We start from the raw sequence: 12,408 nt of genomic DNA on the forward strand, positions 1-12,408 counted from the left end.
TCTCTAGCCTAGTCACGCTGGAGTGCTTTCGCCTCTTCTAATTCATTCTAATTAAGATGTATCTTATATCTTCATCATCTCCAGTGCTTTGGAAAGAGAGACATGACCGCTAGGGTGGGATTACTCCTGTTCCCAACATAGCAGGTGCAAGCCAATCACAGGAGCAAAATCCAAGATGAATTACGATTCTCGTCACTAAACCAGATGCTCTTGGACACGTTAGGAAATGACATGGAGAAGTATACTATAGTAAAGTAAAGTAGGCAACTCAAGACTTCACCTGTCTTTGCCTTTTGGAGGTCAACATCTCAGCTTCCTAATTTCTGTAGATTTGTATTCCTGCTCACTCTCTGTCCCGACGTCCCACACAGCAGCAGCAGTAGCATTAGTAGCATCAGTAGTAGTAGCACCAGCAGCAGCATTACGGCCCTGCCACATTACTGCCATTGTCCGTCTGGCGTTGCCGTCAAGCATAAGCCATTGATGGAATGCTTCCTTTGAAATCAATAAAAGCTGCAATACTGGCCTTGTTGTGCTCGCGTTGCATCATGTCCAATGGCAGCGTCCAAGCTCAAGAATCACAGAGGTTACATTTTTCACGGCTGACGCGCACATCTTGTGAATTGAAATAAAGTAGACTTTGGATGCATATTGCAAGATTTATGTCAAGAAGTCAAGAAGCCTCTAGCTAGCAGAAACTCTAGCTGGCTAGCTACAGTCACTATGTTCACAATTTACACAAAAGCAAGATGCGAAATTAGAGGATCACTTAGTGCAACCACATAGCAACAATATAAGAGTACTTGCGACAAACTAGACCAAAGATATTGTACTTAAGCATTGTGGATTAATATGGTACAGTAGGGGACAATAGACTAAAGATGCTTTTCCATCTACTGCTCTCTGCTCTCAAAACAACACGCTCTGTGTAGCAGGTAGAACTTTGACACAACGCTAATGGCCAAGCAAAGCAAATCTTATGGTGGAGCTGAAGTGTTAGCATTAGCAGAAGTAGCAGCAATAGCAGTAGTAGCAGCAGGAGAAGCAGTAGCAGAAGTAGCAGCAATAGCAGCAATAGTAACAGTAGCACTATCATCAGTTGCAGAAGTAGGATAAGTAGTAGAATCAGTAGCAGCAGTAGAAGAAGTAAAAGCAGTAGCAGCACCAGTTGCAGTGGCAACACCAGTAGCAGTAGCAGTAGCAGCACTAGTAGCAGCACCAGTAGCAGTAGCACAGGTAGCAGAAGCAGTAGTAGCAGTAGCAGAGATAGTAGCAGCAATAGTAGCAGCAGTAGCAATAGCAGCAGCAGTAGCATCAGTAGAAGAAATAGCAGCAGTTGAATAAGTAGTAGCAGTAGCAGCAGCAGTAGCATCAGTAGAAGAAGTAGAGGCAGTAGAATAAGTCGTAGCAGTAGAAGAAGTAGTAGCAGTATAATTAGCAGTAGCAGCAGTAGAAGAAGTAGCAGCAGTATAATAAGTAGTAGCAGTAGAATTAGCAGTAGCAGCAGTAGAAGAAGTAGCAGCAGTAGGATAAGTAGTAACAGTAGCATCAGTAGAAGAAGTAGTAGCAGTAACAGCAACAGTAGCAGCAGTAGAAGAAGTAGCAGCAGTAGAATAAGTAGTAGCAGCAGCGTCAGTAGAAGAAGTAGTAGCAGTAACAGCAGCAGTAGCAGCAGTAGCATAAGCTGAAGCAGTAGTAGCAGTAGTAGCAGTAGTAGCAGCAGTAGCAGCAGTAGCAGAAGCAGTAGCAGAAGTAGCAGCAGCAGATTAACAATAGCAGCAGTAGTAGAAGTAGCAGCAGCCGTAGCATCAGTAGCAGAACTTCTTCTACTGCTGCTACTGCTAATTCTACTGCTACTACTTATTATACTGCTGCTACTTCTTCTACTGCTGCTACTGCTAATTATACTGCTACTACTTCTTCTACTGCTACGACTTATTCTACTGCCTCTACTTCTTCTACTGATGCTACTGCTGCTGCTACTGCTACTACTTATTCAACTGCTGCTATTTCTTCTACTGATGCTACTAGCAGTAGCAGTAGCGGTAGCAGTTGCAGCTAGGGATTAACCATTGTAACTGGGTTCCGGGGACTGTCTCGGGGACCATTCTTCACATTTTCCTAAAATATGTAATGACAAGACCTGGACAATTGCAACATTTTTCCCCAATGTAGCCCTATTGCAATTCCAAAAAATACACACTAAGCCTAGCAGCAGATTGGCAAAAAATGTAATTGCACATTATCCAAACAGGTTGTCCAAAGGAAGCCTTTAGTCTAGCATAATTACTTCACACAAAGTCGCCTTAAATTCAAAGCACACACATAATTGACACTGCCGGACTTCACACGAGACCCAAATGCAGTTTAGAGTTCTCATCAGAACTAAAAATTAGATCCCTGTCTGACCCAAGCCCGGTGAGCTGAAGCCCGAGCACAGGCCTGGTCCGACATCACAGAAATGAAATGAGCCCAAACCCGACAAAAAACAGTTTTCTTGAAAACAGTAGGCTATATTGATTTAAACTGGTGTTGAGAACAACGCGGCCAAGGCGGGCAGCAGAAGAGTGAGGATACGAGGAAACATCCATTGGGCCTAGAAAAAGCGCAGAGAGAGGAAATCTCACCTTAGTTATGATCAACTGAATTATGAAAATATTGGAATAAAGTAGGGTAATGCAACTGAACGCATGTATCATTTTATCTTTTTTTTCTTTAAACGACATTGTTGGTTAAAGGGCTTGCTTATAAGCATTTCACTGTAAGGTCTACACCTGTTGTATTCAGCGCATGTGACAAATAACATTTGATTTGAATTATACTTGCTTATACTGAAACTCTCAAAGTCATATCCAACCTTTATAATAATTTAAAGTAATAGTCGTGTATGGTCACCAAGATTAGCCTATTATTTCATCCCTGCTTTGATTAGGACAGCGGCATTGAGTTATTTTGCTTGGGGCACTCGTCTAGATAAATCAATCAATGTCAGATTTTTGTTTTCACTGAATCTCAGTTGGTAACAATTTGCCTAGGGAAATGTTAGCTAAATTGAGGTGAGTGAGGTGAGGTGAGTGCTAATGAGTGCTAATGATCATCTTTATTCTAGTTTGCTTATATACAGTGACTTTTTCCACATTTTGTTACTGTTACGGATACAGGTATCCTGGGGGTATTTGTATTTCTCCCCTGTCCAAGTAACAGGTGGCAGTTATAAGTCATCAGTCGCATCAATCTGAAGACACACCTCCTACTGTTTCCATTACCCAATCACATCCCCTTTCCCTTGATTTAAAAACCCAGTCAGTTGTTTTCTCACAAGCTCTCTCTCTCCCTCTCTTTGGATTTGCTGAAGACCACATATTCTTTCATACACCACATTCTTTCATACCCCACAGTTTAGTTTGTTTGTGTGGTTACATCTCACATTGTCTGTTATCATGTGAGTATGTTCTGCTGTGGTGTATTATTGTTGGTTGGTTGGTGGGAAAAGGGGATAACCAGCCAAGTCGACCTTGGGGCATACATTACCCGTAGGAAAACTTTGTCTAAATACCCTAGTTAGAACTTGGCGGACAACCCACTGTATTTTATTGGTTAGTTAGATAACTGTTCTTTACCAGGTAAGACTAGCTTAGGGTTTTTTGGATATTTATTATTTCTTTCCTTTGGTCCAGCTCAGCCCCTTTTCCCCACACCCCATTACCGTGTGTTTGACAATAAACCTAAAGTGTTTGACGGTAGGTTTAGGTTGTCTGTGGATTTATTTTAGTTCTCACTGTTCCTTTTCACTGTTGTGATTTGCATGAGATATGTTACGGGTCTCGTTTCCCTCCCACATAGACTGCTGGGAAAAGGGGGTTCATAACAGTTACATTACAGCCTTATTCTAAAATGGATTAAATACATTGTCTACCTCATCAATCTACACACAATGTCCCTTAATGACAGCCAAAACAGGTTTTTAGAAATGTTTGCAAATGTATAAAAAAAACAACAACAGATAACTTATGTAAATAAGGTTTCTGACCATTTGCTATGAGACTCAAAATTGAGCTCAGGTGCATCCTGTTTCCACTGATCATCCTTGAGATGTTTCTACAACTTGATTGGAGTCCACCTGTGGTAAGTTCAATTGATTGGACATGATTTGGAAAGGTACACACCTGTCTATATAAGGTCCCACAGTTGACAGTGCATGTCAGAGCAAAAACCAAGCCAAGAGGTCGAGGGAATTGTCCGTGGGCTGATATTGTTTTTAAACAGAGTGTGTTCCGGTGTTGTGTCGATAATCTCCCCCTTGCCAGAACCTCCCCTCCTTCTAATTTGCTTACATTTGTGGCTAGAGTCAAATACTTTCTGTGGCACACATCAGAGACAAATACCTTCTGTGGCACACATCAGAGTCAAATACTTTCTGTGGCACACAGAGTCAAATACTTTCTGTGGCACACAGAGTCAAATACTTTCTGTGGCACACAGAGTCAAATACTTTCTGTGGCACACAGAGTCAAATACTTTCTGTGGCACACAGAGTCAAATACTTTCTGTGGCACACAGAGTCAAATACTGTCTGTGGCACACAGAGTCAAATACTTTCTGTGGCACACAGAGTCAAATACTTTCTGTGGCACACAGAGTCAAATACTTTCTGTGGCACACAGAGTCAAATACTTTCTGTGGCACACAGAGTCAAATACTTTCTGTGGCACACAGAGTCAAATACTTTCTGTGGCACACAGAGTCAAATACTTTCTGTGGCACACAGTCAAATACTGTCTGTGGCACACATCAGAGTCAAATACTGTCTGTGGCACACATCAGAGTCAAATACTGTCTGTGGCACACATCAGAGTCAAATACTGTCTGTGGCACACATCAGAGTCAAATACTGTCTGTGGCACACATCAGAGTCAAATACTTTCTGTGGCACACATCAGAGTCAAATACTTTCTAACGAACAAAATTCACGTCAGGATAGGCAACCGAAATTAATAATTAATGTGTGGTGAACATAGGAGTAAAATGTTGGCAAGCAATAAACATTTCAGAACAACTATGGCTGCATTATTATCCTTACACTTTCAAAATACGAGTCGAATAAGACATGGGAGAGATGACGAATTTTGGCAAAGAGATTTATTTGTAGACTAATACAAATCAGGAGCGGATTTAAGTACGGACGACATGGGCAGCCATCCAGGGCTGCATCTTGCTTTCTGCTACTAAGATCGGTGAAATGTAGGCTAAACTGACAACGGAGTGAAGAGCAGAAATCTCAACTAGCAAGATTTTCGGCACAACACCTGATAAGATATCTTGATATTTAAACAATTTCCTGTATTAATCTCCCTGTTATTCATGAGCTGATCTGTTATCTGTATAATCATCAACTCAATTTTGCTAAATAGGATATATTATGTTATTCGTTGGAGGTTATCTATCGTAGTGAGTTTAGCAACTTTGGTAATTTTACTTTTTTTTGACTGCTGTTACAAAATGTGTATGATTCCACAACGCTACAGTATACTCGTGGTGTTTCGTCCTAAGTGCGGTCTCTGTCGAGATAGGCTACTGCTGAAAATAAATGTGCTGAATTAATTGAGGAACATTATCACGCCCGGAATTTATGAACGGCCTGTTTCGCAATTCTAAACAATGTCATTGCTGATCAAATTTACTCAATCTTTACATAACTTGCTGTGAAATATTTACATGGTGTCCCAGACAAGCCGGCGATGTGGTGCAGCGACACTCTTATTTTGGGAGAATATCTTGGTGTCAAACGTATTAATTGGGCACTTTCAACTTCCAATATTTCTAGGGATTCTCAGGAGAAATATGAATTATTCCCGGTATTGAAACTTGGTAGATTTTCAGGAAAATATTAATCCCTAGTAGCACCAGCAGCAGTAGCAGTAGAGCCAGCAGTAGAAGAAACAGTAGCAGCAGCAATAGAAGAAACAGTAGCAGCAGCAGTAGAAGAAACAGTAGCAGCAGCAGAAACAGTAGCAGAAGCAGTAGAAGAAACAGTAGCAGCAACCGTAGCAGCAGCAATATAAGAAACAGTAGCAGCAGCAGTAGCAGAAACAGCAGCAGTAGAAGAAACAGTAGCAGCAGCAATAGAAGAAACAGTAGCAGCAGCAGTAGCAGTAGAGCCAGCAGTAGAAGAAACAGTAGCAGCAGCAGTAGAAGAAACAGTAGCAACAGCAGTAGAAGAAACAGTAGCAGCAGCAGTAGCAGTATAGCCAGCAGTAGAAGAAACAGTAGAAGAAACAGTAGCAGCAGCAGTAGAAGAAACAGTAGCAGCAGCAATAGAAGAAACAGTAGCAGCAGCAATAGAAGAAACAGTAGCAGTAGCAGAAACAGTAGCAGCAGCAATAGAAGAAACAGTAGCAGCAGCAGTAGAAGAAACAGTAGAAGCAGCAGTAGAAGAAACAGTAGCAGCAGTAGAAGAAACAGTATTAGCAGCAGTAGAAGAAGCAGTAGCAGCAGCAGTAGAAGAAAAAGTATTAGCAGCAGTAGAAGAAGCAGTAGAAGAAACAGTAGCAGCAGCAGTAGCAGTATAGCCAGCAGTAGAAGAAACAGTAGAAGAAACAGTAGCAGCAGCAGTAGAAGAAACAGTAGCAGCAGCAATAGAAGAAACAGTAGCAGCAGCAATAGAAGAAACAGTAGCAGTAGCAGAAACAGTAGCAGCAGCAATAGAAGAAACAGTAGCAGCAGCAGTAGAAGAAACAGTAGAAGCAGCAGTAGAAGAAACAGTAGCAGCAGTAGAAGAAACAGTATTAGCAGCAGTAGAAGAAGCAGTAGCAGTAGCAGTAGAAGAAACAGTAGCTGCAGCAGTAGAATAAACAGTAGCAGTAGCAGCAGCAGTAGAAGAAACAGTAGCAGCAGCAGTAGAAGAAACAGTAGCAGCAGCAGCAGCAATATAAGAAACAGTAGCAGCAGCAGTAGAAGAAACAATAGCAGCAACAGTAGAAGAAACAGTAGCAGCAGCAGTAGACGAAACAGTAGCAGCAGCAGTAGAAGAAACAGTAGCAGCAGCAGCAGCAATATAAGAAAAAGTAGCAGCAGCAGTAGAAGAAACAGTAGAAGCAGCAGTAGAAGAAACAGTAGCTGCAGCAGTAGAAGAAATGGTAGCAGTAGCAGCAGCAATAGAAGAAACAGTAGCAGCAGCAGTAGCAGTAGAAGAAACAGTAGCAGCAGCAGTAGAAGAAACAGTAGCAGTAGCAATAGCAGTAGAAGAAACAGTAGCAGCAGCAGTAGAAGAAACAGCAGCAGCAGTAGAATAAACAGTATTAGCAGCAGTAGAAGAAGCAGTAGCAGCAGCAGTAGACGAAACAGTAGCAGCAGCAGGAGAATAAACAGTAGCAGCAGCAGTAGAAGAAAAAGTAGCAGCAGCAATAGAAGAAACAGTAGCAGCAGCAGTAGAAGAAACAGTATTAGCAGCAGTAGAAAAAACAGTAGCAGTAGCAGTAGAAGAAACAGTAGCAGCAGCAGTAGAAGAAACAGTATTAGCAGCAGTAGAAGAAGCAGTAGCAGTAGCAGTAGAAGAAACAGTAGCTGCAGCAGTAGAATAAACAGTAGCAGTAGCAGCAGCAGTAGAAGAAACAGTAGCAGCAGCAGTAGAAGAAACAGTAGCAGCAGCAGCAGCAATATAAGAAACAGTAGCAGCAGCAGTAGAAGAAACAATAGCAGCAACAGTAGAAGAAACAGTAGCAGCAGCAGTAGAAGAAACAGTAGCAGCAGCAGCAGCAATATAAGAAAAAGTAGCAGCAGCAGTAGAAGAAACAGTAGAAGCAGCAGTAGAAGAAACAGTAGCTGCAGCAGTAGAAGAAATGGTAGCAGTAGCAGCAGCAATAGAAGAAACAGTAGCAGCAGCAGTAGCAGTAGAAGAAACAGTAGCAGCAGCAGTAGAAGAAACAGTAGCAGTAGCAATAGCAGTAGAAGAAACAGTAGCAGCAGCAGTAGAAGAAACAGCAGCAGCAGTAGAATAAACAGTATTAGCAGCAGTAGAAGAAGCAGTAGCAGCAGCAGTAGACGAAACAGTAGCAGCAGCAGGAGAATAAACAGTAGCAGTAGCAGCGGCAATAGAAGAAACCGTAGCAGCAGCAGTAACAGTAGAAGAAACAGTAGCTGCAGCAGTAGAATAAACAGTAGCAGCAGCAGTAGAAGAAACAGTAGCAGCAGCAATAGAAGAAACAGTAGCAGCAGCAGTAGAAGAAACAGTATTAGCAGCAGTAGAAAAAACAGTAGCAGCAGCAATAGAAGAAACAGTAGCAGTAGCAGTAGAAGAAACAGTAGCAGTAGCAGCAGCAATAGAAGAAACAGTAGCAGCAGCAGTAGCAGTAGAGCCAGCAGTAGAAGAAACGGTAGCAGCAGCAGTAGAAGAAACAGTAGCAACAGCAGTAGAAGAAACAGTAGCAGCAGCAGTAGCAGTAGAGCCAGCAGTAGAGGAAACAGTAGAAGAAACAGTAGCAGCAGCAGTAGAAGAAACAGTAGCAGTAGCAGAAACAGTAGCAGCAGCAGTAGAAGAAACAGTAGCAGTAGCAGAAACAGTAGAAGAAACAGTAGCAGCAGCAGTAGAAGAAACAGTAGCAGTAGCAGAAACAGTAGCAGCAGCAGTAGAAGAAACAGTTGAAGAAACAGTAGCAGCAGCAGTAGAAGAAACAGTAGCAGTAGCAGAAACAGTAGCAGCAGCAGTAGAAGAAACAGTAGCAATAGAAGAAACAGTAGCAGCAGCAATAGAAGAAACAGTAGCAGTAGCAATAGAAGAAACAGTAGCAGTAGCAGAAACAGTAGCAGCAGCAATAGAAGAAACAGTAGCAGTAGCAATAGAAGAAACAGTAGCAGTAGCAGAAACAGTAGCAGCAGCAATAGAAGAAACAGTAGCAGCAACAGTAGAAGAAACAGTAGCAGCAGCAGCAGCAATAGAAGAAACAGTAGCAGTAGCAGAAACAGTAGCAGCAGCAGTAGAAGAAACAGTAGCAGCAGCAGTAGCAGAAACAGTAGCAGCAGCAGTAGAAGAAACAGTAGCAGCAGCAATAGAAGAAACAGTAGCAGTAGCAGAAACAGTAGCAGCAGCAATAGAAGAAACAGTAGCAGTAGCAGAAACAGTAGCAGCAGCAGTAGAAGAAACAGTAGCAGCAGCAGTAGAATAAATAGTAGCAGCAGCAATAGAAGAAACAGTAGCAGTAGCAGAAACAGTAGCAGCAGCAATAGAAGAAACAGTAGCAGTAGCAGAAACAGTAGCAGCAGCAGTAGAAGAAACAGTAGCAGCAGCAGTAGAAGAAACAGTAGCAGCAGCAGTAGAATAAATAGTAGCAGCAGCAATAGAAGAAACAGTAGCAGTAGCAGAAACAGTAGCAGCAGCAGTAGAAGAAACAGTAGCAGCAGCAGTAGAATAAATAGTAGCAGCAGCAATAGAAGAAACAGTAGCAGTAGCAGAAACAGTAGCAGCAGCAATAGAAGAAACAGTAGCAGCAGCAATAGAAGAAACAGTAGCAGCAGCAATAGAAGAAACAGTAGCAGCAGCAGCAATAGAAGAAACAGTAGCAGCAGCAGTAGAAGAAACAGTAGCAGCAGCAGCAATAGAAGAAACAGTAGCAGCAGCAGTAGAAGAAACAGTAGCAGCAGCAGCAGCAATAGAAGAAACAGTAGCAGCAGCAGTAGAAGAAACAGTAGCAGCAGCAGTAGAAGAAGCAGTAGCCCCACAGGCATACAGGACAGCCTGTGACTACAGAATGACTAATGGAGCTACCGGGAGAAAGCGCGGGAGAGGTGATCTAAACTAAGGGGGAAGGACAGTTCAGCCGCCTTACCATCATCCCCCTCCCACCAATCACTTTATAGGCAGGTCGTCCTTTTATTGTAATGAAGTGTGGGGAATAATGTACTGTAAACGTGGGAAGTTTAACCCAGCCTTGGCGTTTTTACGATGGGGGAGTATCCATGGCAACATTAAGAGAACACAACTAGGGCAAGAGAGCCTGAGGGGACATCCATCAACAAATGTGACATTGACACAGCACAATGCTAGAAAACGCACTTAAGTAGATTTGTCCTATTCATCCCACCCACTGTCTCTCCCTCCCTTACTCCTTCACCATCTCCAAACACATTCAAACCACTGCCCCCCCATCCCTACTGTAATATGACCAGTGCATTTGCCCATTGGAAAATATGTTTTATTTCTTCTCATAATGCTCCTAGACCCAACAACATTGTTTATTTATTGGTTGTGTGCATGAGGTGAACGAATTTGCTACACCAGTGAGCAGCTGATAATTCATCAAATCTCACTACCTGCTCTAACCGTCCCTCTCTAACTAACCCACTCTAGCTACCCCTCTCTAACTGCCCCTCTCTAACTGCCCCACTCTAGCTACCCCATTCTGACTACCCCTCTATAACTACCCCTTTATAACTGCCTCTTGCTAACTCCCCCTGTCTAACTAGCCATCTCTAACTATCACTCTATAACTACCCCTCTCTAACTACCCCTCTATAACTACCCCTCTCTAACTGCCCCTCTCTAACTACCCCACTCTAACCACCCCTCTCTAACTTCCCCTCTCTAACTACCCTTCTCTAACTACCCTTCTCTAACTAGCCCTCTCTAACTACCCCTCTCTAACTACCCCTCTCTAACTTCCCCTCTCTAACTAGCCCTCTCTAACTTCCCCTCTCTAACTAGCCCTCTCTAACTTCCCCTCTCTAACTTCCCCTCTCTAACTAGCCCTCTCTAACTTCCCCTCTCTAACTTCCCCTCTCTAACTAGCCCTCTCTAACTTCCCCTCTCTAACTAGCCCTCTCTAACTTCCCCTCTCTAACTAGCCCTCTCTAACTAGCCCTCTCTAACTTCCCCTCTCTAACTAGCCCTCTCTAACTTCCCCTCTCTAACTAGCCCTCTCTAACTTCCCCTCTCTAACTAGCCCTCTCTAACTTCCCCTCTCTAACTACCCCTCTCTAACTAGCCCTCTCTAACTTCCCTCTCTAACTTCCCCTCTCTAACTACCCCTCTCTAACTAGCCCTCTCTAACTTCCCTCTCTAACTACCCCTCTCTAACTGTCCCTCTCTAACTTCCCCTCTCTAACTACCCCTCTCTAACTACCCCTCTCTAACTTCCCCTCTTTAACTACCCTCTCTAACTAGCCCTCTCTAACTACCCTCTTTAACTACCCCTCTTCTCTGGTTGATCCCTGTGGACTGGCTCTGGAGCCACCCGTTTGTACTGGCTACATGTAATTAACCAACGGGCGGCGGGTAGCCTAGCGGTTAAGAGCATTTGGCCAGTAACTGAAAGGTCACTGGGTCAAATCCTGAGCCGTCTAGGTGAAAAACCTGTCAATGTTCCCTTGAGGAGGGCACTTATTAAGGGCACTTATGAGGGCACTTATGCGTTATGATGCTTTGGCTTATTGCCTCTGGTGCTTGGATATTAGGAATATCAGAACAAGCTGAAAGAACAAGCTGGAGGCAGTTTGTCGTAATGAGCTGATATTGGAGCAACTTTAGGGGCTGAAGTAGCAGGAGGCAGCATGTTCACGTGCAAAATACTGTACAATTGATTTACAGTGAAAAAGTGGTACAGGTGAATGATGTATGAATATGCTCACACGTTTATAAAAATATTTGCATAATAGACAGATGATCAAATACTATCAAAACGGTTGTTTAATAAATTCCTCTGCAGACAACGAGAAAGAAGGTGCAGGTGTTTAGGACTTGGGCCCCATTTCAGATGTGTTCTTTAGGGAGGGAGAGAAGAATAAGATGAGGGGAGAGGTCGGCTTTTAAGAAGATGTGCTATTGAAATACTATGCAAAATATCTTTAGTCATTGAAATGTGAATAGAATAGTCTTCAAACTGAGAATGTGGCCCAGTCTAATTGCCCGTCCAACCCCCTAACGCTCTCCACCCAGGTGAATACAAAACAAAAGAAGGGGAGGACTGGAGAAGAGAAACACTCTCTGTTTGTTCTACAACTGAAATTATTCTGTGAGCTGCATTTGTATCATAAAGGTGCATTTTTAAGGTTATTCTGATGCTGTTTTCATTTAGAGAAGGTTATTATTGCAGGTTATTCTAAACAGATGGTTTTGTACTCCACTCTTCTCTCTCCTCTCCTTTGTCCTTTGTGTTTTCTTCTTCTTTCTCTCAACCTCTCTCCCCCTGGTTTGTGTGTGCTGAAAGTAAGTTGTGTGAATCTCCAGAAGCAGAGGAATGGAGGAAGATGAAAGGGAAGTAGATTAAGCAGTTAGGGATAGAGAGTGCCGTCAGAGGTAACGTGAAGTTCATTTTTATTCTCAAAAGCTACCGACAAGTTTGCTCTTGCTCTTGCTGCGGGCGATTCCCTGATCCACCTCTACGCAGACGACACCATTCTGTATACTTCCGGGCCTTC

General features: G+C 42.9%; 1 pseudogene; it reads left to right on the forward strand.

The window, feature by feature from the left end:
- Positions 1–548: 548 nt before the first annotated feature.
- Positions 549–9,583, forward strand: LOC121838965 (annotated as a pseudogene).
- The last annotated feature ends 2,825 nt before the right edge of the window (positions 9,584–12,408 follow it).

Source organism: Oncorhynchus tshawytscha, linkage group LG13, assembly GCF_018296145.1.
Source record: "Oncorhynchus tshawytscha isolate Ot180627B linkage group LG13, Otsh_v2.0, whole genome shotgun sequence".
Classification (NCBI taxonomy): domain Eukaryota; kingdom Metazoa; phylum Chordata; class Actinopteri; order Salmoniformes; family Salmonidae; genus Oncorhynchus; species Oncorhynchus tshawytscha.